Below are 25305 nucleotides of genomic sequence, written 5' to 3' on the forward strand. Positions count from 1 at the left end.
GCTGTAGGTAACTGATATAGTGTACATTCTGTGGCTTATATCCTGTAGGTGACTGATATAGTGTACATTCTGTGGCTTATATCCTGTAGGTAACTGATATAGTGTACATTCTGTGGTTTATATCCTGTAGGTAATTGATATAGTGTACATTCTGTGGCTTATATCTTGTAGATAACTTATATAGTGTACATTCTGTGGCTTATATCCTGTAGGTAACTGGTATAGTGTACATTCTGTGGTTTATATCCTGTAGGTAATTGATATAGTGTACATTCTGTGGCTTATATCTTGTAGATAACTGATATAGTGTATATTCTGTGGCTTATATCCTGTAGGTAACTGATATAGTGTACATTCTGTTGCTTATATCCTGTAGGTAACTGATATAGTGTATAATCTGTGACTTATATCCTGTAGGTAATTGATATAGTGTACATTCTGTTGCTTATATCCAGTAGGTAACTGATATAGTGTACATTCTGTTGCTTATATCCTGTAGGTAACTGATATAGTGTACATTCTGTGGCTTATATCCTTAGGTAATTGATATAGTGTACATTCTGTTGCTTATATCCTGTAGGTAACTGATATAGTGTACATTCTGTGGCTTATATCCTGTAGGTAACTGATATAGTGTACATTCTGTGGTTTATATCCTGTAGGTAACTGATATAGTGTACATTCTGTGGCTTATATCCTGTAGGTAACTGATATAGTGTACATTCTGTGGCTTATATCCTGTAGGTAACTGATATAGTGTACATTCTGTTGCTTATATCCTGTAGGTAACTGATATAGTGTACATTCTGTGGCTTATATGCTGTAGGTAACTGATATAGTGTACATTCTGTGGCTTATATCCTGTAGGTGACTGATATAGTGTACATTCTGTGGCTAATATCCTGTAGGTAACTGATATAGTGTACATTCTGTGGCTTATATCCTGTAGGTAACTGATATAGTGTACATTCTGTGGCTTATATCTTGTAGATAACAGATATAGTGTACATTCTGTGGCTTATATCCTGTAGGTAACTGATATAGTGTACATTCTGTGGTTTATATCCTGTAGGTAATTGATATAGTGTACATTCTGTGGCTTATATCTTGTAGATAACTGATATAGTGTATATTCTGTGGCTTATATCCTGTAGGTAACTGATATAGTGTACATTCTGTGGCTAATATCCTGTAGGTAACTGATATAGTGTGCATTCTGTGGCTTATATCTTGTAGATAACTGATATAGTGTACATTCTGTTGCTTATATCCTGTAGGTAACTGATATAGTGTACTTTCTGTTGCTTATATTTTGTATATAACTGATATAGTGTACATTCTGTGGCTTATATCCTGTAGGTAATTGATATAGTGTACATTCTGTTGCTTATATCCTGTAGGTAACTGATATAGTGTACATTCTGTTGCTTATATCCTGTAGGTAACTGATATAGTGTACATTCTGTGGTTTATATCCTGTAGGTAACTGATATAGTGTACATTCTGTGGCTTATATGCTGTAGGTAACTGATATAGTGTACATTCTGTGGCTTATATCCTGTAGGTGACTGATATAGTGTACATTCTGTGGCTTATATCCTGTAGGTAACTGATATAGTGTACATTCTGTGGTTTATACCCTGTAGGTAATTGATATAGTGTACATTCTGTGGCTTATATCTTGTAGATAACTGATATAGTGTACATTCTGTGGCTTATATCCTGTAGATAACTGATATAGTGTACATTCTGTGGTTTATATCCTGTAGGTAATTGATATAGTGTACATTCTGTGGCTTATATCTTGTAGATAACTGATATAGTGTATATTCTGTGGCTTATATCCTGTAGGTAACTGATACAGTGTACATTATGTGGCTAATATCCTGTAGGTAACTGATATAGTGTACATTCTGTGGCTTATATCTTGTAGGTAACTGATATAGTGTACATTCTGTGGCTTATATTCTGTAGGTAACTGATATAGTGTAAATTCTGTTGCTTATATCCTGTAGATAACTGATATAGTGTACATTCTGTGGCTAATATCCTGTAGATAACTGATATAGTGTACATTCTGTTGCTTATATCCTGTAGATAACTGATATAGTGTACATTCTGTGATTTATATCCTGTAGATAACTGATATAGTGTACATTCTGTTGCTTATATCCTGTAGGTAATTGATATAGTGTACTTTCTGTTGCTTATATTTTGTATATAACTGATATAGTGTACATTCTGTGGCTTATATCCAGTAGGTAATTGATATAGTGTACGTTCTGTTGCTTATATCCTGTAGGTAACTGATATAGTGTACATTCTGTTGCTTATATCCTGTAGGTAACTGATATAGTGTACATTCTGTGGTTTATATCCTGTAGGTAACTGATATAGTGTACATTCTGTGGCTTATATGCTGTAGGTAACTGATATAGTGTACATTATGTGGCTTATATCCTGTAGGTAACTGATATAGTGTACATTCTGTGGCTTATATCCTGTAGGTAACTGATATAGTGTACATTCTGTGGCTTATATCCTGTAGGTAACTGATATAGTGTACATTCTGTGGCTTATATCTTGTAGATAACTGATATAGTATACATTCTGTGGCTTATATCCTGTAGGTAACTGATATAGTGTACATTCTGTGGTTTATATCCTGTAGGTAACTGATATAGTGTACATTCTTTGGCTTATATGCTGTAGGTAACTGATATAGTGTACATTCTGTGGCTTATATCCTGTAGGTGACTGATATAGTGTACATTCTGTGGCTTATATCCTGTAGGTAACTGATATAGTGTACATTCTGTGGCTTATATCCTGTAGGTAACTGATATAGTGTACATTCTGTGGCTCATATCTTGTAGGTAACTGATATAGTGTACATTCTGTGGTTTATATCCTGTAGGTAACTGATATAGAGTACATTCTGTGGCTTATATCCTGTAGGTAACTGATATAGTGTACATTCTGTGGCTCATATCATGTAGGTAACTGATATAGTGTACATTCTGTGGCTTATATCATGTAGGTAACTGATATAGTGTACATTCTGTGGCTTATATCTTGTAGATAACTGATATAGTGTACATTCTGTGGCTTATATCCTGTAGGTAACTGATATAGTGTACATTCTGTGGCTTATATCCTGTAGGTGACTGATATAGTGTACATTCTGTGGCTTATATCCTGTAGGTAACTGATATAGTGTACATTCTGTGGCTTATATCCTGTAGGTAACTGATATAGTGTACATTCTGTGGCTTATATCTTGTAGATAACTGATATAGTGTACATTCTGTGGCTTATATCCAGTAGGTAACTGATATAGTGTACATTCTGTGGTTTATATCCTGTAGGTAATTGATATAGTGCACATTCTGTGGTTTATATCCTGTAGGTAACTGATATAGTGTACATTCTGTGGCTTATATCCTGTAGGTGACTGATATAGTGTACATTCTGTGGCTTATATCTTGTAGATAACTGATATAGTGTACATTCTGTGGCTTATATCCTGTAGGTAACTGATATAGTGTACATTCTGTGGTTTATATCCTGTAGGTAATTGATATAGTGTACATTCTGTGGCTTATATCTTGTAGATAACTGATATAGTGTATATTCTGTTGCTTATATCCTGTAGGTAACTGATACAGTGTACATTCTGTGGCTAATATCCTGTAGGTAACTGATATAGTGTACATTCTGTGGCTTATATCTTGTAGATAACAGATATAGTGTACATTCTGTGGCTTATATCCTGTAGGTAACTGATATAGTGTACATTCTGTGGTTTATATCCTGTAGGTAATTGATATAGTGTACATTCTGTGGCTTATATCTTGTAGATAACTGATATAGTGTATATTCTGTGGCTTATATCCTGTAGGTAACTGATATAGTGTACATTCTGTGGCTAATATCCTGTAGGTAACTGATATAGTGTGCATTCTGTGGCTTATATCTTGTAGATAACTGATATAGTGTACATTCTGTTGCTTATATCCTGTAGGTAACTGATATAGTGTACTTTCTGTTGCTTATATTTTGTATATAACTGATATAGTGTACATTCTGTGGCTTATATCCTGTAGGTAATTGATATAGTGTACATTCTGTTGCTTATATCCTGTAGGTAACTGATATAGTGTACATTCTGTTGCTTATATCCTGTAGGTAACTGATATAGTGTACATTCTGTGGTTTATATCCTGTAGGTAACTGATATAGTGTACATTCTGTGGCTTATATGCTGTAGGTAACTGATATAGTGTACATTCTGTGGCTTATATCCTGTAGGTGACTGATATAGTGTACATTCTGTGGCTTATATCCTGTAGGTAACTGATATAGTGTACATTCTGTGGTTTATACCCTGTAGGTAATTGATATAGTGTACATTCTGTGGCTTATATCTTGTAGATAACTGATATAGTGTACATTCTGTGGCTTATATCCTGTAGATAACTGATATAGTGTACATTCTGTGGTTTATATCCTGTAGGTAATTGATATAGTGTACATTCTGTGGCTTATATCTTGTAGATAACTGATATAGTGTATATTCTGTGGCTTATATCCTGTAGGTAACTGATACAGTGTACATTATGTGGCTAATATCCTGTAGGTAACTGATATAGTGTACATTCTGTGGCTTATATCTTGTAGGTAACTGATATAGTGTACATTCTGTGGCTTATATTCTGTAGGTAACTGATATAGTGTAAATTCTGTTGCTTATATCCTGTAGATAACTGATATAGTGTACATTCTGTGGCTAATATCCTGTAGATAACTGATATAGTGTACATTCTGTTGCTTATATCCTGTAGATAACTGATATAGTGTACATTCTGTGGTTTATATCCTGTAGAAAACTGATATAGTGTACATTCTGTTGCTTATATCCTGTAGGTAATTGATATAGTGTACTTTCTGTTGCTTATATTTTGTATATAACTGATATAGTGTACATTCTGTGGCTTATATCCAGTAGGTAATTGATATAGTGTACGTTCTGTTGCTTATATCCTGTAGGTAACTGATATAGTGTACATTCTGTTGCTTATATCCTGTAGGTAACTGATATAGTGTACATTCTGTGGTTTATATCCTGTAGGTAACTGATATAGTGTACATTCTGTGGCTTATATGCTGTAGGTAACTGATATAGTGTACATTATGTGGCTTATATCCTGTAGGTAACTGATATAGTGTACATTCTGTGGCTTATATCCTGTAGGTAACTGATATAGTGTACATTCTGTGGCTTATATCCTGTAGGTAACTGATATAGTGTACATTCTGTGGCTTATATCTTGTAGATAACTGATATAGTATACATTCTGTGGCTTACATCCTGTAGGTAACTGATATAGTGTACATTCTGTGGTTTATATCCTGTAGGTAACTGATATAGTGTACATTCTGTGGCTTATATGCTGTAGGTAACTGATATAGTGTACATTCTGTGGCTTATATCCTGTAGGTGACTGATATAGTGTACATTCTGTGGCTTATATCCTGTAGGTAACTGATATAGTGTACATTCTGTGGCTTATATCCTGTAGGTAACTGATATAGTGTACATTCTGTGGCTCATATCTTGTAGGTAACTGATATAGTGTACATTCTGTGGTTTATATCCTGTAGGTAACTGATATAGAGTACATTCTGTGGCTTATATCCTGTAGGTAACTGATATAGTGTACATTCTGTGGCTCATATCATGTAGGTAACTGATATAGTGTACATTCTGTGGCTTATATCATGTAGGTAACTGATATAGTGTACATTCTGTGGCTTATATCTTGTAGATAACTGATATAGTGTACATTCTGTGGCTTATATCCTGTAGGTAACTGATATAGTGTACATTCTGTGGCTTATATCCTGTAGGTGACTGATATAGTGTACATTCTGTGGCTTATATCCTGCAGGTAACTGATATAGTGTACATTCTGTGGCTTATATCCTGTAGGTAACTGATATAGTGTACATTCTGTGGCTTATATCTTGTAGATAACTGATATAGTGTACATTCTGTGGCTTATATCCAGTAGGTAACTGATATAGTGTACATTCTGTGGTTTATATCCTGTAGGTAATTGATATAGTGCACATTCTGTGGTTTATATCCTGTAGGTAACTGATATAGTGTACATTCTGTGGCTTATATCCTGTAGGTGACTGATATAGTGTACATTCTGTGGCTTATATCTTGTAGATAACTGATATAGTGTACATTCTGTGGCTTATATCCTGTAGGTAACTGATATAGTGTACATTCTGTGGTTTATATCCTGTAGGTGATTGATATAGTGTACATTCTGTGGCTTATATCTTGTAGATAACTGATATAGTGTATATTCTGTGGCTTATATCCTGTAGGTAACTGATATAGTGTACATTCTGTGGCTAATATCCTGTAGGTAACTGATATAGTGTACATTCTGTGGCTTATATCATGTAGGTAACTGATATAGTGTACATTCTGTGGCTTATATCCTGTAGGTAACTGATATAGTGTACATTCTGTGGCTTATATCTTGTAGGTAACTGATATAGTGTACATTCTGTGGTTTATATCCTGTAGGTAACTGATATAGTGTACATTCTGTGGCTTATATGCTGTAGGTAACTGATATAGTGTACATTCTGTGGCTTATATCCTGTAGGTGACTGATATAGTGTACATTCTGTGGCTTATATCCTGTAGGTAACTGATATAGTGTACATTCTGTGGCTAATATCCTGTAGGTAACTGATATAGTGTACATTCTGTGGCTTATATCATGTAGGTAACTGATATAGTGTACATTCTGTGGCTTATATCCTGTAGGTAACTGATATAGTGTACATTCTGTGGCTTATATCCTGTAGGTAACTGATATAGTGTACATTCTGTGGTTTATATCCTGTAGGTAACTGATATAGTGTACATTCTGTGGCTTATATGCTGTAGGTAACTGATATAGTGTACATTCTGTGGCTTATATCCTGTAGGTGACTGATATAGTGTACATTCTGTGGCTTATATCCTGTAGGTAACTGATATAGTGTACATTCTGTTGCTTATATCCTGTAGGTAACTGATATAGTGTACATTCTGTGGCTTATATCTTGTAGATAACTGATATAGTGTACATTCTGTGGCTTATATCCTGTAGGTAACTGATATAGTGTACATTCTGTGGCTTATATCTTGTAGATAACTGATAAAGTGTACATTCTGTGGCTTATATCCTGTAGGTAACTGATATAGTGTACATTCTGTGGCTTATATCTTGTAGATAACTGATATAGTGTACATTCTGTGGCTTATATCCTGTAGGTAACTGATATAGTGTACATTCTGTGGTTTATATCCTGTAGGTAATTGATATAGTGTACATTCTGTGGCTTATATCTTGTAGATAACTGATATAGTGTATATTCTGTGGCTTATATCCTGTAGGTAACTGACATAGTGTACATTCTGTGGCTTATATCTTGTAGATAACTGATATAGTGTACATTCTGTTGCTTATATCCTGTAGGTAACTGATATAGTGTACTTTCTGTTGCTTATATTTTGTATATAACTGATATAGTGTACATTCTGTGGCTTATATCCTGTAGGTAATTGATATAGTGTACATTCTGTTGCTTATATCCTGTAGGTAACTGATATAGTGTACATTCTGTTGCTTATATCCTGTAGGTAACTGACATAGTGTACATTCTGTGGCTTATATCTTGTAGATAACTGATATAGTGTACATTCTGTTGCTTATATCCTGTAGGTAACTGATATAGTGTACTTTCTGTTGCTTATATTTTGTATATAACTGATATAGTGTACATTCTGTGGCTTATATCCTGTAGGTAATTGATATAGTGTACATTCTGTTGCTTATATCCTGTAGGTAACTGATATAGTGTACATTCTGTTGCTTATATCCTGTAGGTAACTGATATAGTGTACATTCTGTGGTTTATATCCTGTAGGTAACTGATATAGTGTACATTCTGTGGCTTATATGCTGTAGGTAACTGATATAGTGTACATTCTGTGGCTTATATCCTGTAGGTGACTGATATAGTGTACATTCTGTGGCTTATATCCTGTAGGTAACTGATATAGTGTACATTCTGTGGTTTATATCCTGTAGGTAATTGATATAGTGTACATTCTGTGGCTTATATCTTGTAGATAACTGATATAGTGTACATTCTGTGGCTTATATCCTGTAGGTAACTGATATAGTGTACATTCTGTGGTTTATATCCTGTAGGTAACTGATATAGTGTACATTCTGTGGTTTATATCCTGTAGGTAATTGATATAGTGTACATTCTGTGGCTTATATCTTGTAGATAACTGATATAGTGTATATTCTGTGGCTTATATCCTGTAGGTAACTGACATAGTGTACATTCTGTGGCTTATATCTTGTAGATAACTGATATAGTGTACATTCTGTTGCTTATATCCTGTAGGTAACTGATATAGTGTACTTTCTGTTGCTTATATTTTGTATATAACTGATATAGTGTACATTCTGTGGCTTATATCCTGTAGGTAATTGATATAGTGTACATTCTGTTGCTTATATCCTGTAGGTAACTGATATAGTGTACATTCTGTTGCTTATATCCTGTAGGTAACTGACATAGTGTACATTCTGTGGCTTATATCTTGTAGATAACTGATATAGTGTACATTCTGTTGCTTATATCCTGTAGGTAACTGATATAGTGTACATTCTGTTGCTTATATCCTGTAGGTAACTGATATAGTGTACATTCTGTGGTTTATATCCTGTAGGTAACTGATATAGTGTCCATTCTGTGGCTTATATGCTGTAGGTAACTGATATAGTGTACATTCTGTGGCTTATATCCTGTAGGTAACTGATATAGTGTACATACTGTGGTTTATATCATGTAGGTAATTGATATAGTGTACATTCTGTGGCTTATATCTTGTAGATAACTGATATAGTGTACATTCTGTGGCTTATATCCTGTAGGTAACTGATATAGTGTACATTCTGTGGTTTATATCCTGTAGGTAATTGATTTACTGTACATTCTGTGGCTTATATCTTGTAGATAACTGATATAGTGTATATTCTGTTGCTTATATCCTGTAGGTAACTGATACAGTGTACATTCTGTGGCTAATATCCTCTAGGTAACTGATATAGTGTACATTCTGTGGCTTATATCTTGTAGGTAACTGATATAGTGTACATTCTGTGGCTTATATTCTGTAGGTAACTGATATAGTGTAAATTCTGTTGCTTATATCCTGTAGATAACTGATATAGTGTACATTCTGTTGCTTATATCCTGTAGGTAACTGATATAGTGTACATTCTGTTGCTTATATCCTGTAGGTAACTGATATAGTGTACATTCTGTTGCTTATATCCTGTAGGTAACTGATATAGTGTACATTCTGTGGTTTATATCCTGCAGGTAACTGATATAGTGTACATTCTGTGGCTTATATGCTGTAGGTAACTGATATAGTGTACATTCTGTGGCTTATATCCTGTAGGTGACTGATATAGTGTACATTCTGTGGCTTATATCCTGTAGGTAACTGATATAGTGTACATTCTGTGGTTTATATCCTGTAGGTAATTGATATAGTGTACATTCTGTGGCTTATATCTTGTAGATAACTGGTATAGTGTACATTCTGTGGCTTATATCCTGTAGGTAACTGATATAGTGTACATTCTGTGGTTTATATCCTGTAGGTAACTGATATAGTGTACATTCTGTGGTTTATATCCTGTAGGTAATTGATATAGTGTACATTCTGTGGCTTATATCTTGTAGATAACTGATATAGTGTATATTCTGTGGCTTATATCCTATAGGTAACTGACATAGTGTACATTCTGTGGCTTATATCTTGTAGATAACTGATATAGTGTACATTCTGTTGCTTATATCCTGTAGGTAACTGATATAGTGTACTTTCTGTTGCTTATATTTTGTATATAACTGATATAGTGTACATTCTGTGGCTTATATCCTGTAGGTAATTGATATAGTGTACATTCTGTTGCTTATATCCTGTAGGTAACTGATATAGTGTACATTCTGTTGCTTATATCCTGTAGGTAACTGACATAGTGTACATTCTGTGGCTTATATCTTGTAGATAACTGATATAGTGTACATTCTGTTGCTTATATCCTGTAGGTAACTGATATAGTGTACTTTCTGTTGCTTATATTTTGTATATAACTGATATAGTGTACATTCTGTGGCTTATATCCTGTAGGAAATTGATATAGTGTACATTCTGTTGCTTATATCCTGTAGGTAACTGATATAGTGTACATTCTGTTGCTTATATCCTGTAGGTAACTGATATAGTGTACATTCTGTGGTTTATATCCTGTAGGTAACTGATATAGTGTACATTCTGTGGCTTATATGCTGTAGGTAACTGATATAGTGTACATTCTGTGGCTTATATCCTGTAGGTGACTGATATAGTGTACATTCTGTGGCTTATATCCTGTAGGTAACTGATATAGTGTACATTCTGTGGTTTATATCCTGTAGGTAATTGATATAGTGTACATTCTGTGGCTTATATCTTGTAGATAACTGATATAGTGTACATTCTGTGGCTTATATCCTGTAGGTAACTGATATAGTGTACATTCTGTGGTTTATATCCTGTAGGTAATTGATTTACTGTACATTCTGTGGCTTATATCTTGTAGATAACTGATATAGTGTATATTCTGTTGCTTATATCCTGTAGGTAACTGATACAGTGTACATTCTGTGGCTAATATCCTGTAGGTAACTGATATAGTGTACATTCTGTGGCTTATATCTTGTAGGTAACTGATATAGTGTACATTCTGTGGCTTATATTCTGTAGGTAACTGATATAGTGTAAATTCTGTTGCTTATATCCTGTAGATAACTGATATAGTGTACATTCTGTGGCTAATATCCTGTAGATAACTGATATAGTGTACATTCTGTTGCTTATATCCTGTAGATAACTGATATAGTGTACATTCTGTGGTTTATATCCTGTAGATAACTGATATAGTGTACATTCTGTTGCTTATATCCTGTAGGTAACTGATATAGTGTACTTTCTGTTGCTTATATTTTGTATATAACTGATATAGTGTACATTCTGTGGCTTATATCCAGTAGGTAATTGATATAGTGTACATTCTGTTGCTTATATCCTGTAGGTAACTGATATAGTGTACATTCTGTTGCTTATATCCTGTAGGTAACTGATATAGTGTACATTCTGTGGTTTATATCCTGTAGGTAACTGATATAGTGTACATTCTGTGGCTTATATGCTGTAGGTAACTGATATAGTGTACATTCTGTGGCTTATATCCTGTAGGTAACTGATATAGTGTACATTCTGTGGCTTATATCCTGTAGGTAACTGATATAGTGTACATTCTGTGGCTTATATCCTGTAGGTAACTGATATAGTGTACATTCTGTGGCTTATATCTTGTAGATAACTGATATAGTATACATTCTGTGGCTTATATCCTGTAGGTAACTAATATAGTGTACATTCTGTGGTTTATATCCTGTAGGTAACTGATATAGTGTACATTCTGTGGCTTATATGCTGTAGGTTACTGATATAGTGTACATTCTGTGGCTTATATCCTGTAGGTGACTGATATAGTGTACATTCTGTGGCTTTTATCCTGTAGGTAACTGATATAGTGTACATTCTGTGGCTTATATCCTGTAGGTAACTGATATAGTGTACATTCTGTGGCTCATATCTTGTAGGTAACTGATATAGTGTACATTCTGTGGCTTATATCCTGTAGGTAACTGATATAGTGTACATTCTGAGGTTTATATCCTGTAGGTAACTGATATAGTGTACATTCTGTGGCTTATATCCTGTAGGTGACTGATATAGTGTACATTCTGTGGCTTATATCCTGTAGGTAACTGATATAGTGTACATTCTGTTGCTTATATCCTGTAGGTAACTGATATAGTGTACATTCTGTGGCTTATATCTTGTAGATAACTGATATAGTGTACATTCTGTGGCTTATATCCTGTAGGTAACTGATATAGTGTACATTCTGTGGCTTATATCTTGTAGATAACTGATAAAGTGTACATTCTGTGGCTTATATCCTGTAGGTAACTGATATAGTGTACATTCTGTGGCTTATATCTTGTAGATAACTGATATAGTGTACATTCTGTGGCTTATATCCTGTAGGTAACTGATATAGTGTACATTCTGTGGTTTATATCCTGTAGGTAATTGATATAGTGTACATTATGTGGCTTATATCTTGTAGATAACTGATATAGTGTATATTCTGTGGCTTATATCCTGTAGGTAACTGACATAGTGTACATTCTGTGGCTTATATCTTGTAGATAACTGATATAGTGTACATTCTGTTGCTTATATCCTGTAGGTAACTGATATAGTGTACTTTCTGTTGCTTATATTTTGTATATAACTGATATAGTGTACATTCTGTGGCTTATATCCTGTAGGTAATTGATATAGTGTACATTCTGTTGCTTATATCCTGTAGGTAACTGATATAGTGTACATTCTGTTGCTTATATCCTGTAGGTAACTGACATAGTGTACATTCTGTGGCTTATATCTTGTAGATAACTGATATAGCGTACATTCTGTTGCTTATATCCTGTAGGTAACTGATATAGTGTACTTTCTGTTGCTTATATTTTGTATATAACTGATATAGTGTACATTCTGTGGCTTATATCCTGTAGGTAATTGATATAGTGTACATTCTGTTGCTTATATCCTGTAGGTAACTGATATAGTGTACATTCTGTTGCTTATATCCTGTAGGTAACTGATATAGTGTACATTCTGTGGTTTATATCCTGTAGGTAACTGATATAGTGTACATTCTGTGGCTTATATGCTGTAGGTAACTGATATAGTGTACATTCTGTGGCTTATATCCTGTAGGTGACTGATATAGTGTACATTCTGTGGCTTATATCCTGTAGGTAACTGATATAGTGTACATTCTGTGGTTTATATCCTGTAGGTAATTGATATAGTGTACATTCTGTGGCTTATATCTTGTAGATAACTGATATAGTGTACATTCTGTGGCTTATATCCTGTAGGTAACTGATATAGTGTACATTCTGTGGTTTATATCCTGTAGGTAACTGATATAGTGTACATTCTGTGGTTTATATCCTGTAGGTAATTGATATAGTGTACATTCTGTGGCTTATATCTTGTAGATAACTGATATAGTGTATATTCTGTGGCTTATATCCTGTAGGTAACTGACATAGTGTACATTCTGTGGCTTATATCTTGTAGATAACTGATATAGTGTACATTCTGTTGCTTATATCCTGTAGGTAACTGATATAGTGTACTTTCTGTTGCTTATATTTTGTATATAACTGATATAGTGTACATTCTGTGGCTTATATCCTGTAGGTAATTGATATAGTGTACATTCTGTTGCTTATATCCTGTAGGTAACTGATATAGTGTACATTCTGTTGCTTATATCCTGTAGGTAACTGATATAGTGTACATTCTGTTGCTTATATCCTGTAGGTAACTGACATAGTGTACATTCTGTGGCTTATATCTTGTAGATAACTGATATAGTGTACATTCTGTTGCTTATATCCTGTAGGTAACTGATATAGTGTACTTTCTGTTGCTTATATTTTGTATATAACTGATATAGTGTACATTCTGTGGCTTATATCCTGTAGGAAATTGATATAGTGTACATTCTGTTGCTTATATGCTGTAGGTAACTGATATAGTGTACATTCTGTTGCTTATATCCTGTAGGTAACTGATATAGTGTACATTCTGTTGCTTATATCCTGTAGGTAACTGATATAGTGTACATTCTGTGGTTTATATCCTGTAGGTAACTGATATAGTGTCCATTCTGTGGCTTATATGCTGTAGGTAACTGATATAGTGTACATTCTGTGGCTTATATCCTGTAGGTAACTGATATAGTGTACATACTGTGGTTTATATCCTGTAGGTAATTGATATAGTGTACATTCTGTGGCTTATATCTTGTAGATAACTGATATAGTGTACATTCTGTGGCTTATATCCTGTAGGTAACTGATATAGTGTACATTCTGTGGTTTATATCCTGTAGGTAATTGATTTACTGTACATTCTGTGGCTTATATCTTGTAGATAACTGATATAGTGTATATTCTGTTGCTTATATCCTGTAGGTAACTGATACAGTGTACATTCTGTGGCTAATATCCTCTAGGTAACTGATATAGTGTACATTATGTGGCTTATATCTTGTAGGTAACTGATATAGTGTACATTCTGTGGCTTATATTCTGTAGGTAACTGATATAGTGTAAATTCTGTTGCTTATATCCTGTAGATAACTGATATAGTGTACATTCTGTTGCTTATATCCTGTAGGTAACTGATATAGTGTACATTCTGTTGCTTATATCCTGTAGGTAACTGATATAGTGTACATTCTGTTGCTTATATCCTGTAGGTAACTGATATAGTGTACATTCTGTGGTTTATATCCTGCAGGTAACTGATATAGTGTACATTCTGTGGCTTATATGCTGTAGGTAACTGATATAGTGTACATTCTGTGGCTTATATCCTGTAGGTGACTGATATAGTGTACATTCTGTGGCTTATATCCTGTAGGTAACTGATATAGTGTACATTCTGTGGTTTATATCCTGTAGGTAATTGATATAGTGTACATTCTGTGGCTTATATCTTGTAGATAACTGGTATAGTGTACATTCTGTGGCTTATATCCTGTAGGTAACTGATATAGTGTACATTCTGTGGTTTATATCCTGTAGGTAACTGATATAGTGTACATTCTGTGGTTTATATCCTGTAGGTAATTGATATAGTGTACATTCTGTGGCTTATATCTTGTAGATAACTGATATAGTGTATATTCTGTGGCTTATATCCTGTAGGTAACTGACATAGTGTACATTCTGTGGCTTATATCTTGTAGATAACTGATATAGTGTACATTCTGTTGCTTATATCCTGTAGGTAACTGATATAGTGTACTTTCTGTTGCTTATATTTTGTATATAACTGATATAGTGTACATTCTGTGGCTTATATCCTGTAGGTAATTGATATAGTGTACATTCTGTTGCTTATATCCTGTAGGTAACTGATATAGTGTACATTCTGTTGCTTATATCCTGTAGGTAACTGACATAGTGTACATTCTGTGGCTTATATCTTGTAGATAACTGATATAGTGTACATTCTGTTGCTTATATCCTGTAGGTAACTGATATAGTGTACTTTCTGTTGCTTATATTTTGTATATAACTGATATAGTGTACATTCTGTGGCTTATATCCTGTAGGAAATTGATATAGTGTACATTCTGTTGCTTATATCCTGTAGGTAACTGATATAGTGTACATTCTGTTGCTTATATCCTGTAGGTAACTGATATAGTGTACATTCTGTGGTTTATATCCTGTAGGTAACTGATATAGTGTACATTCTGTGGCTTATATGCTGTAGGTAACTGATATAGTGTACATTCTGTGGCTTATATCCTGTAGGTGACTGATATAGTGTACATTCTGTGGCTTATATCCTGTAGGTAACTGATATAGTGTACATTCTGTGGTTTATATCCTGTAGGTAATTGATATAGTGTACATTCTGTGGCTTATATCTTGTAGATAACTGATATAGTGTACATTCTGTGGCTTATATCCTGTAGGTAACTGATATAGTGTACATTCTGTGGTTTATATCCTGTAGGTAATTGATTTACTGTACATTCTGTGGCTTATATCTTGTAGATAACTGATATAGTGTATATTCTGTTGCTTATATCCTGTAGGTAACTGATACAGTGTACATTCTGTGGCTAATATCCTGTAGGTAACTGATATAGTGTACATTCTGTGGCTTATATCTTGTAGGTAACTGATATAGTGTACATTCTGTGGCTTATATTCTGTAGGTAACTGATATAGTGTAAATTCTGTTGCTTATATCCTGTAGATAACTGATATAGTGTACATTCTGTGGCTAATATCCTGTAGATAACTGATATAGTGTACATTCTGTTGCTTATATCCTGTAGATAACTGATATAGTGTACATTCTGTGGTTTATATCCTGTAGATAACTGATATAGTGTACATTCTGTTGCTTATATCCTGTAGGTAACTGATATAGTGTACTTTCTGTTGCTTATATTTTGTATATAACTGATATAGTGTACATTCTGTGGCTTATATCCAGTAGGTAATTGATATAGTGTACATTCTGTTGCTTATATCCTGTAGGTAACTGATATAGTGTACATTCTGTTGCTTATATCCTGTAGGTAACTGATATAGTGTACATTCTGTGGTTTATATCCTGTAGGTAACTGATATAGTGTACATTCTGTGGCTTATATGCTGTAGGTAACTGATATAGTGTACATTCTGTGGCTTATATCCTGTAGGTAACTGATATAGTGTACATTCTGTGGCTTATATCCTGTAGGTAACTGATATAGTGTACATTCTGTGGCTTATATCCTGTAGGTAACTGATATAGTGTACATTCTGTGGCTTATATCTTGTAGATAACTGATATAGTATACATTCTGTGGCTTATATCCTGTAGGTAACTAATATAGTGTACATTCTGTGGTTTATATCCTGTAGGTAACTGATATAGTGTACATTCTGTGGCTTATATGCTGTAGGTTACTGATATAGTGTACATTCTGTGGCTTATATCCTGTAGGTGACTGATATAGTGTACATTCTGTGGCTTTTATCCTGTAGGTAACTGATATAGTGTACATTCTGTGGCTTATATCCTGTAGGTAACTGATATAGTGTACATTCTGTGGCTCATATCTTGTAGGTAACTGATATAGTGTACATTCTGTGGCTTATATCCTGTAGGTAACTGATATAGTGTACATTCTGAGGTTTATATCCTGTAGGTAACTGATATAGTGTAAATTCTGTTGCTTGTATCCTGTAGATAACTGATATAGTGTACATTCTGTGGCTAATATCCTGTAGATAACTGATATAGTGTATATTCTGTTGCTTATATCCTGTAGATAACTGATATAGTGTACATTCTGTGGTTTATATCCTGTAGATAACTGATATAGTGTACATTCTGTTGCTTATATCCTGTAGGTAACTGATATAGTGTACTTTCTGTTGCTTATATCCTGTAGGTAACAGATATAGTGTACATTCTGTGGTTTATATCCTGTAGGTAACTGATATAGTGTACATTCTGTGGCTTATATGCTGTAGGTAACTGATAAAGTGTACATTCTGTGGCTTATATCCTGTAGGTAACTGATATAGTGTACATTCTGTGGCTTATATCCTGTAGGTAACTGATATAGTGTACATTCTGTGGCTTATATCCTGTAGGTAACTGATATAGTGTACATTCTGTGGCTTATATCTTGTAGATAACTGATATAGTGTACATTATGTGGCTTATATCCTGTAGGTAACTGATATAGTGTACATTCTGTGGCTTATATCCTGTAGGTAACTGATATAGTGTACATTCTGTGGCTTATATCTTGTAGGTAACTGATATAGTGTACATTCTGTGGCTTATATCTTGTAGATAACTGATATAGTGTACATTCTGTTGCTTATATCTTGTAGATAACTGATATAGTGTACATTCTGTTGCTTATATCCTGTAGGTAACTGATATAGTGTACTTTCTGTTGCTTATATTGTGTATATAACTGATATAGTGTACATTCTGTGGCTTATATCCTGTAGGTAATTGATATAGTGTACATGCTGTTGCTTATATCCTGTAGGTAACTGATATAGTGTACATTCTGTTGCTTATATCCTGTAGGTAACTGATATAGTGTACATTCTGTGGCTTATATCATGTAGGTAACTGATATAGTGTACATTATGTGGCTTATATCTTGTAGATAACTGATATAGTGTACATTCTGTGGCTTATATCCTGTAGGTAACTGATATAGTGTACATTCTGTGGCTTATATCCTGTAGGTAACTGATGTAGTGTACATTATGTGGCTTATATCTTGTAGATAACTGATATAGTGTACATTCTGTGGCTTATATCTTGTAGGTAACTGATATAGTGTACATTCTGTTGCTTATATCCTGTAGATAACTGATATAGTGTACATTCTGTGGCTTATATCTTGTAGATAACTGATATAGTGTACATTCTGTGGCTTATATCCTGTAGGTAACTGATATAGTGTACATTCTGTGGCTTATATCATGTAGATAACTGATATAGTGTACATTCTGTGGCTTATATCTTGTAGATAACTGATATAGTGTACATTCTGTGGCTTATATCCTGTAGGTAACTGATATAGTGTACATTCTGTGGCTTATATCCTGTAGGTAACTGATATAGTGTACATTCTGTGGCTTATATCTTGTAGATAACTGATATAGTATACATTCTGTGGCTTATATCCTGTAGGTAACTGATATAGTGTACATTCTGTGGCTTATATCTTGTAGATAACTGATATAGTGTACATTCTGTGGCTTATATCTTGTAGATAACTGATATAGTGTACATTATGTGGCTTATATCCTGTAGGTAACTGATATAGTGTACATTCTGTGGCTTATATCTTGTAGATAACTGATATAGTGTACATTATGTGGCTTATATCTTGTAGATAACTGATATAGTGTACATTCTGTGTCTTATATCTTGTAGGTAACTGATATAGTGTACATTCTGAGGCTTATATCGTGTACATAACTGATATAGTGTACATTCTGTGGCTTATATCCTGTAGGTAACTGATATAGTGTACATTCTGTGGTTTATATCCTGTAGGTAACTGATATAGTGTACATTCTGTGGCTTATATCCTGTAGGTAACTGATATAGTGTACATTCTGTTGCTTATATCCTGTAGATAACTGATATAGTGTACATTCTGTGGTTTATATCCTGTAGGTAACTGATATAGTGTACATTCTGTGGTTTATATCCTATAGGTAACTGATATAGTGTACATTCTGTGGCTTATATGCTGTAGGTAACTGATATAGTGTACATTCTGTGGCTTATATCCTGTAGGTGACTGATATAGTGTACATTCTGTGGCTTATATCCTGTAGGTAACTGATATAGTGTACATTCTGTGGCTTATATCCTGTAGGTAACTGATATAGTGTACATTCTGTGGCTTATATCTTGTAGATAACTGATATAGTGTACATTCTGTGGCTTATATCCTGTAGGTAACTGATATAGTGTACATTCTGTGGCTTATATGCTGTAGGTAACTGATAAAGTGTACATTCTGTGGCTTATATCCTGTAGGTAACTGATATAGTGTACATTCTGTGGCTTATATCCTGTAGGTAACTGATATAGTGTACATTCTGTGGCTTATATCCTGTAGGTAACTGATATAGTGTACATTCTGTGGCTTATATCTTGTAGATAACTGATATAGTGTACATTATGTGGCTTATATCCTGTAGGTAACTGATATAGTGTACATTCTGTGGCTTATATCCTGTAGGTAACTGATATAGTGTACATTCTGTGGCTTATATCTTGTAGGTAACTGATATAGTGTACATTCTGTGGCTTATATCTTGTAGATAACTGATATAGTGTACATTCTGTTGCTTATATCTTGTAGATAACTGATATAGTGTACATTCTGTTGCTTATATCCTGTAGGTAACTGATATAGTGTACTTTCCTGTTGCTTATATTTTGTATATAACTGATATAGTGTACATTCTGTGGCTTATATCCTGTAGGTAATTGATATAGTGTACATTCTGTTGCTTATATCCTGTAGGTAACTGATATAGTGTACATTCTGTTGCTTATATCCTGTAGGTAACTGATATAGTGTACATTCTGTGGCTTATATCCTGTAGGTAACTGATATTGTGTACATTATGTGGCTTATATCTTGTAGATAACTGATATAGTGTACATTCTGTGGCTTATATCCTGTAGGTAACTGATATAGTGTACATTCTGTGGCTTATATCCTGTAGGTAACTGATATAGTGTACATTATGTGGCTTATATCTTGTAGATAACTGATATAGTGTACATTCTGTGGCTTATATCTTGTAGGTAACTGATATAGTGTACATTCTGTTGCTTATATCCTGTAGATAACTGATATAGTGTACATTCTGTGGCTTATATCTTGTAGATAACTGATATTGTGTACATTCTGTGGCTTATATCCTGTAGGTAACTGATATAGTGTACATTCTGTGGCTTATATCTTGTAGATAACTGATATAGTGTACATTCTGTGGCTTATATCTTGTAGATAACTGATATAGTGTACATTCTGTGGCTTATATCCTGTAGGTAACTGATATAGTGTACATTCTGTGGCTTATATCCTGTAGGTAACTGATATAGTGTACATTCTGTGGCTTATATCTTGTAGATAACTGATATAGTATACATTCTGTGGCTTATATCCTGTAGGTAACTGATATAGTGTTCATTCTGTGGCTTATATCTTGTAGATAACTGATATAGTGTACATTCTGTGGCTTATATCTTGTAGATAACTGATATAGTGTACATTATGTGGCTTATATCCTGTAGGTAACTGATATAGTGTACATTCTGTGGCTTATATCTTGTAGATAACTGATATAGTGTACATTCTGTGGCTTATATCTTGTAGATAACTGATATAGTGTACATTCTGTGGCTTATATCTTGTAGGTAACTGATATAGTGTACATTCTGAGGCTTATATCGTGTACATAACTGATATAGTGTACATTCTGTGGCTTATATCCTGTAGGTAACTGATATAGTGTACATTCTGTGGTTTATATCCTGTAGGTAACTGATATAGTGTACATTCTGTGGCTTATATCCTGTAGGTAACTGATATAGTGTACATTCTGTTGCTTATATCCTGTAGATAACTGATATAGTGTACATTCTGTTGCTTATATCCTGTAGGTAACTGATATAGTGTACATTTTGTGGTTTATATCCTATAGGTAACTGATATAGTGTACATTCTGTGGCTTATATGCTGTAGGTAACTGATATAGTGTACATTCTGTGGCTTATATCCTGTAGGTGACTGATATAGTGTACATTCTGTGGCTTATATCCTGTAGGTAACTGATATAGTGTACATTCTGTGGCTTATATCCTGTAGGTAACTGATATAGTGTACATCCTGTGGCTTATATCTTGTAGATAACTGATATAGTGTACATTCTGTGGCTTATATCCTGTAGGTAACTGATATAGTGTACATTCTGTGGTTTATATCCTGTAGGTAATTGATATAGTGTACATTCTGTGGCTTATATCTTGCAGATAACTGATATATTGTATATTCTGTGGCTTATATCCTGTAGGTAACTGATATAGTGTACATTCTGTGGCTTATATCCTGTAGGTAACTGATATAGTGTACATTCTGTGGCTTATATCTTGTAGGTAACTGATATAGTGTACATTATGTGGGTTATATTCTGTAGGTAACTGATATAGTGTAAATTCTGTTGCTTATATCCTGTAGATAACTGATATAGTGTACATTCTGTGGCTAATATCCTGTAGATAACTGATATAGTGTACATTCTGTTGCTTATATCCTGTAGATAACTGATATAGTGTACATTCGGTGGTTTATATCCTGTAGATAACTGATATAGTGTACATTCTGTTGCTTATATCCTATAGGTAACTGATATAGTGTACATTATGTGGCATATATCTTGTAGATAACTGATATAGTGTACATTCTGTGGCTTATATCTTGTAGATAACTGATATAGTGTACATTCTGTGGCTTATATCCTGTAGGTAACTGATATAGTGTACATTATGTGGCTTATATCTTGTAGATAACTGATATAGTGTACATTCTGTGGTTTATATCCTGTAGGTAACTGATATAGTGTACATTCTGTGGCTTATATCCTGTAGGTAACTGATATAGTGTACATTCTGTTGCTTATATCCTGTAGATAACTGATATAGTGTACATTCTGTAGCTTATATCCTGTAGGTAACTGATATAGTGTACATTCTGTGGTTTATATCCTATAGGTAACTGATATAGTGTACATTCTGTGGCTTATATGCTGTAGGTAACTGATATAGTGTACATTCTGTGGCTTATATCCTGTAGGTGACTGATATAGTGTACATTCTGTGGCTTATATCCTGTAGGTAACTGATATAGTGTACATTCTGTGGCTTATATCCTGTAGGTAACTGATATAGTGTACATTCTGTGGCTTATATCTTGTAGATAACTGATATAGTGTACATTCTGTGGCTTATATCCTGTAGGTAACTGATATAGTGTACATTCTGTGGCTTATATGCTGTAGGTAACTGATAAAGTGTACATTCTGTGGCTTATATCCTGTAGGTAACTGATATAGTGTACATTCTGTGGCTTATATCCTGTAGGTAACTGATATAGTGTACATTCTGTGGCTTATATCCTGTAGGTAACTGATATAGTGTACATTCTGTGGCTTATATCTTGTAGATAACTGATATAGTGTACATTATGTGGCTTATATCCTGTAGGTAACTGATATAGTGTACATTCTGTGGCTTATATCCTGTAGGTAACTGATATAGTGTACATTCTGTGGCTTATATCTTGTAGGTAACTGATATAGTGTACATTCTGTGGCTTATATCTTGTAGATAACTGATATAGTGTACATTCTGTTGCTTATATCTTGTAGATAACTGATATAGTGTACATTCTGTTGCTTATATCCTGTAGGTAACTGATATAGTGTACTTTCTGTTGCTTATATTTTGTATATAACTGATATAGTGTACATTCTGTGGCTTATATCCTGTAGGTAATTGATATAGTGTACATTCTGTTGCTTATATCCTGTAGGTAACTGATATAGTGTACATTCTGTTGCTTATATCCTGTAGGTAACTGATATAGTGTACATTCTGTGGCTTATATCCTGTAGGTAACTGATATTGTGTACATTATGTGGCTTATATCTTGTAGATAACTGATATAGTGTACATTCTGTGGCTTATATCCTGTAGGTAACTGATATAGTGTACATTCTGTGGCTTATATCCTGTAGGTAACTGATATAGTGTACATTATGTGGCTTATATCTTGTAGATAACTGATATAGTGTACATTCTGTGGCTTATATCTTGTAGGTAACTGATATAGTGTACATTCTGTTGCTTATATCCTGTAGATAACTGATATAGTGTACATTCGGTGGCTTATATCTTGTAGATAACTGATATTGTGTACATTCTGTGGCTTATATCCTGTAGGTAACTGATATAGTGTACATTCTGTGGCTTATATCTTGTAGATAACTGATATAGTGTACATTCTGTGGCTTATATCTTGTAGATAACTGATATAGTGTACATTCTGTGGCTTATATCCTGTAGGTAACTGATATAGTGTACATTCTGTGGCTTATATCCTGTAGGTAACTGATATAGTGTACATTCTGTGGCTTATATCTTGTAGATAACTGATATAGTATACATTCTGTGGCTTATATCCTGTAGGTAACTGATATAGTGTACATTCTGTGGCTTATATCTTGTAGATAACTGATATAGTGTACATTCTGTGGCTTATATCTTGTAGATAACTGATATAGTGTACATTATGTGGCTTATATCCTGTAGGTAACTGATATAGTGTACATTCTGTGGCTTATATCTTGTAGATAACTGATATAGTGTACATTCTGTGGCTTATATCTTGTAGATAACTGATATAGTGTACATTCTGTGGCTTATATCTTGTAGGTAACTGATATAGTGTACATTCTGAGGCTTATATCGTGTACATAACTGATATAGTGTACATTCTGTGGCTTATATCCTGTAGGTAACTGATATAGTGTACATTCTGTGGTTTATATCCTGTAGGTAACTGATATAGTGTACATTCTGTGGCTTATATCCTGTAGGTAACTGATATAGTGTACATTCTGTTGCTTATATCCTGTAGATAACTGATATAGTGTACATTCTGTTGCTTATATCCTGTAGGTAACTGATATAGTGTACATTCTGTGGTTTATATCCTATAGGTAACTGATATAGTGTACATTCTGTGGCTTATATGCTGTAGGTAACTGATATAGTGTACATTCTGTGGCTTATATCCTGTAGGTAACTGATATAGTGTACATTCTGTGGCTTATATCTTGTAGATAACTGATATAGTGTACATTCTGTGGCTTATATCCTGTAGGTAACTGATATAGTGTACATTCTGTGGTTTATATCCTGTAGGTAATTGATATAGTGTACATTCTGTGGCTTATATCTTGCAGATAACTGATATATTGTATATTCTGTGGCTTATATCCTGTAGGTAACTGATATAGTGTACATTCTGTGGCTTATATCCTGTAGGTAACTGATATAGTGTACATTCTGTGGCTTATATCTTGTAGGTAACTGATATAGTGTACATTATGTGGGTTATATTCTGTAGGTAACTGATATAGTGTAAATTCTGTTGCTTATATCCTGTAGATAACTGATATAGTGTACATTCTGTGGCTAATATCCTGTAGATAACTGATATAGTGTACATTCTGTTGCTTATATCCTGTAGATAACTGATATAGTGTACATTCGGTGGTTTATATCCTGTAGATAACTGATATAGTGTACATTCTGTTGCTTATATCCTGTAGGTAACTGATATAGTGTACTTTCTGTTGCTTATATTTTGTATATAACTGATATAGTGTACATTCTGTGGCTTATATCCTGTAGGTAACTGATATAGTGTACATTCTGTGGCTTATATCTTGTGGATAACTGATATAGTGTAAATTCTGTGGCTTATATGCTGCAGGTAACTGATATAGTGTACATTCTGTGGCTTATATCCTGTAGGTAACTGATATAGCGTACATTCTGTGGCTTATATCCTGTAGGTAACTGATATAGTGTACATTCTGTGGTTTATATCCTATAGGTAACTGATATAGTGTACATTCTGTGGCTTATATGCTGTAGGTAACTGATATAGTGTACATTCTGTGGCTTATATCCTGTAGGTGACTGATATAGTGTACATTCTGTGGCTTATATCCTGTAGGTAACTGATATAGTGTACATTCTGTGGCTTATATCCTGTAGGTAACTGATATAGTGTACATTCTGTGGCTTATATCTTGTAGATAACTGATATAGTGTACATTCTGTGGCTTATATCCTGTAGG

The sequence above is a fragment of the Saccoglossus kowalevskii genome, chromosome 19 (genome assembly GCF_978046115.1).
Source record: "Saccoglossus kowalevskii chromosome 19, keSacKowa6.1, whole genome shotgun sequence".
Taxonomy (NCBI): domain Eukaryota; kingdom Metazoa; phylum Hemichordata; class Enteropneusta; family Harrimaniidae; genus Saccoglossus; species Saccoglossus kowalevskii.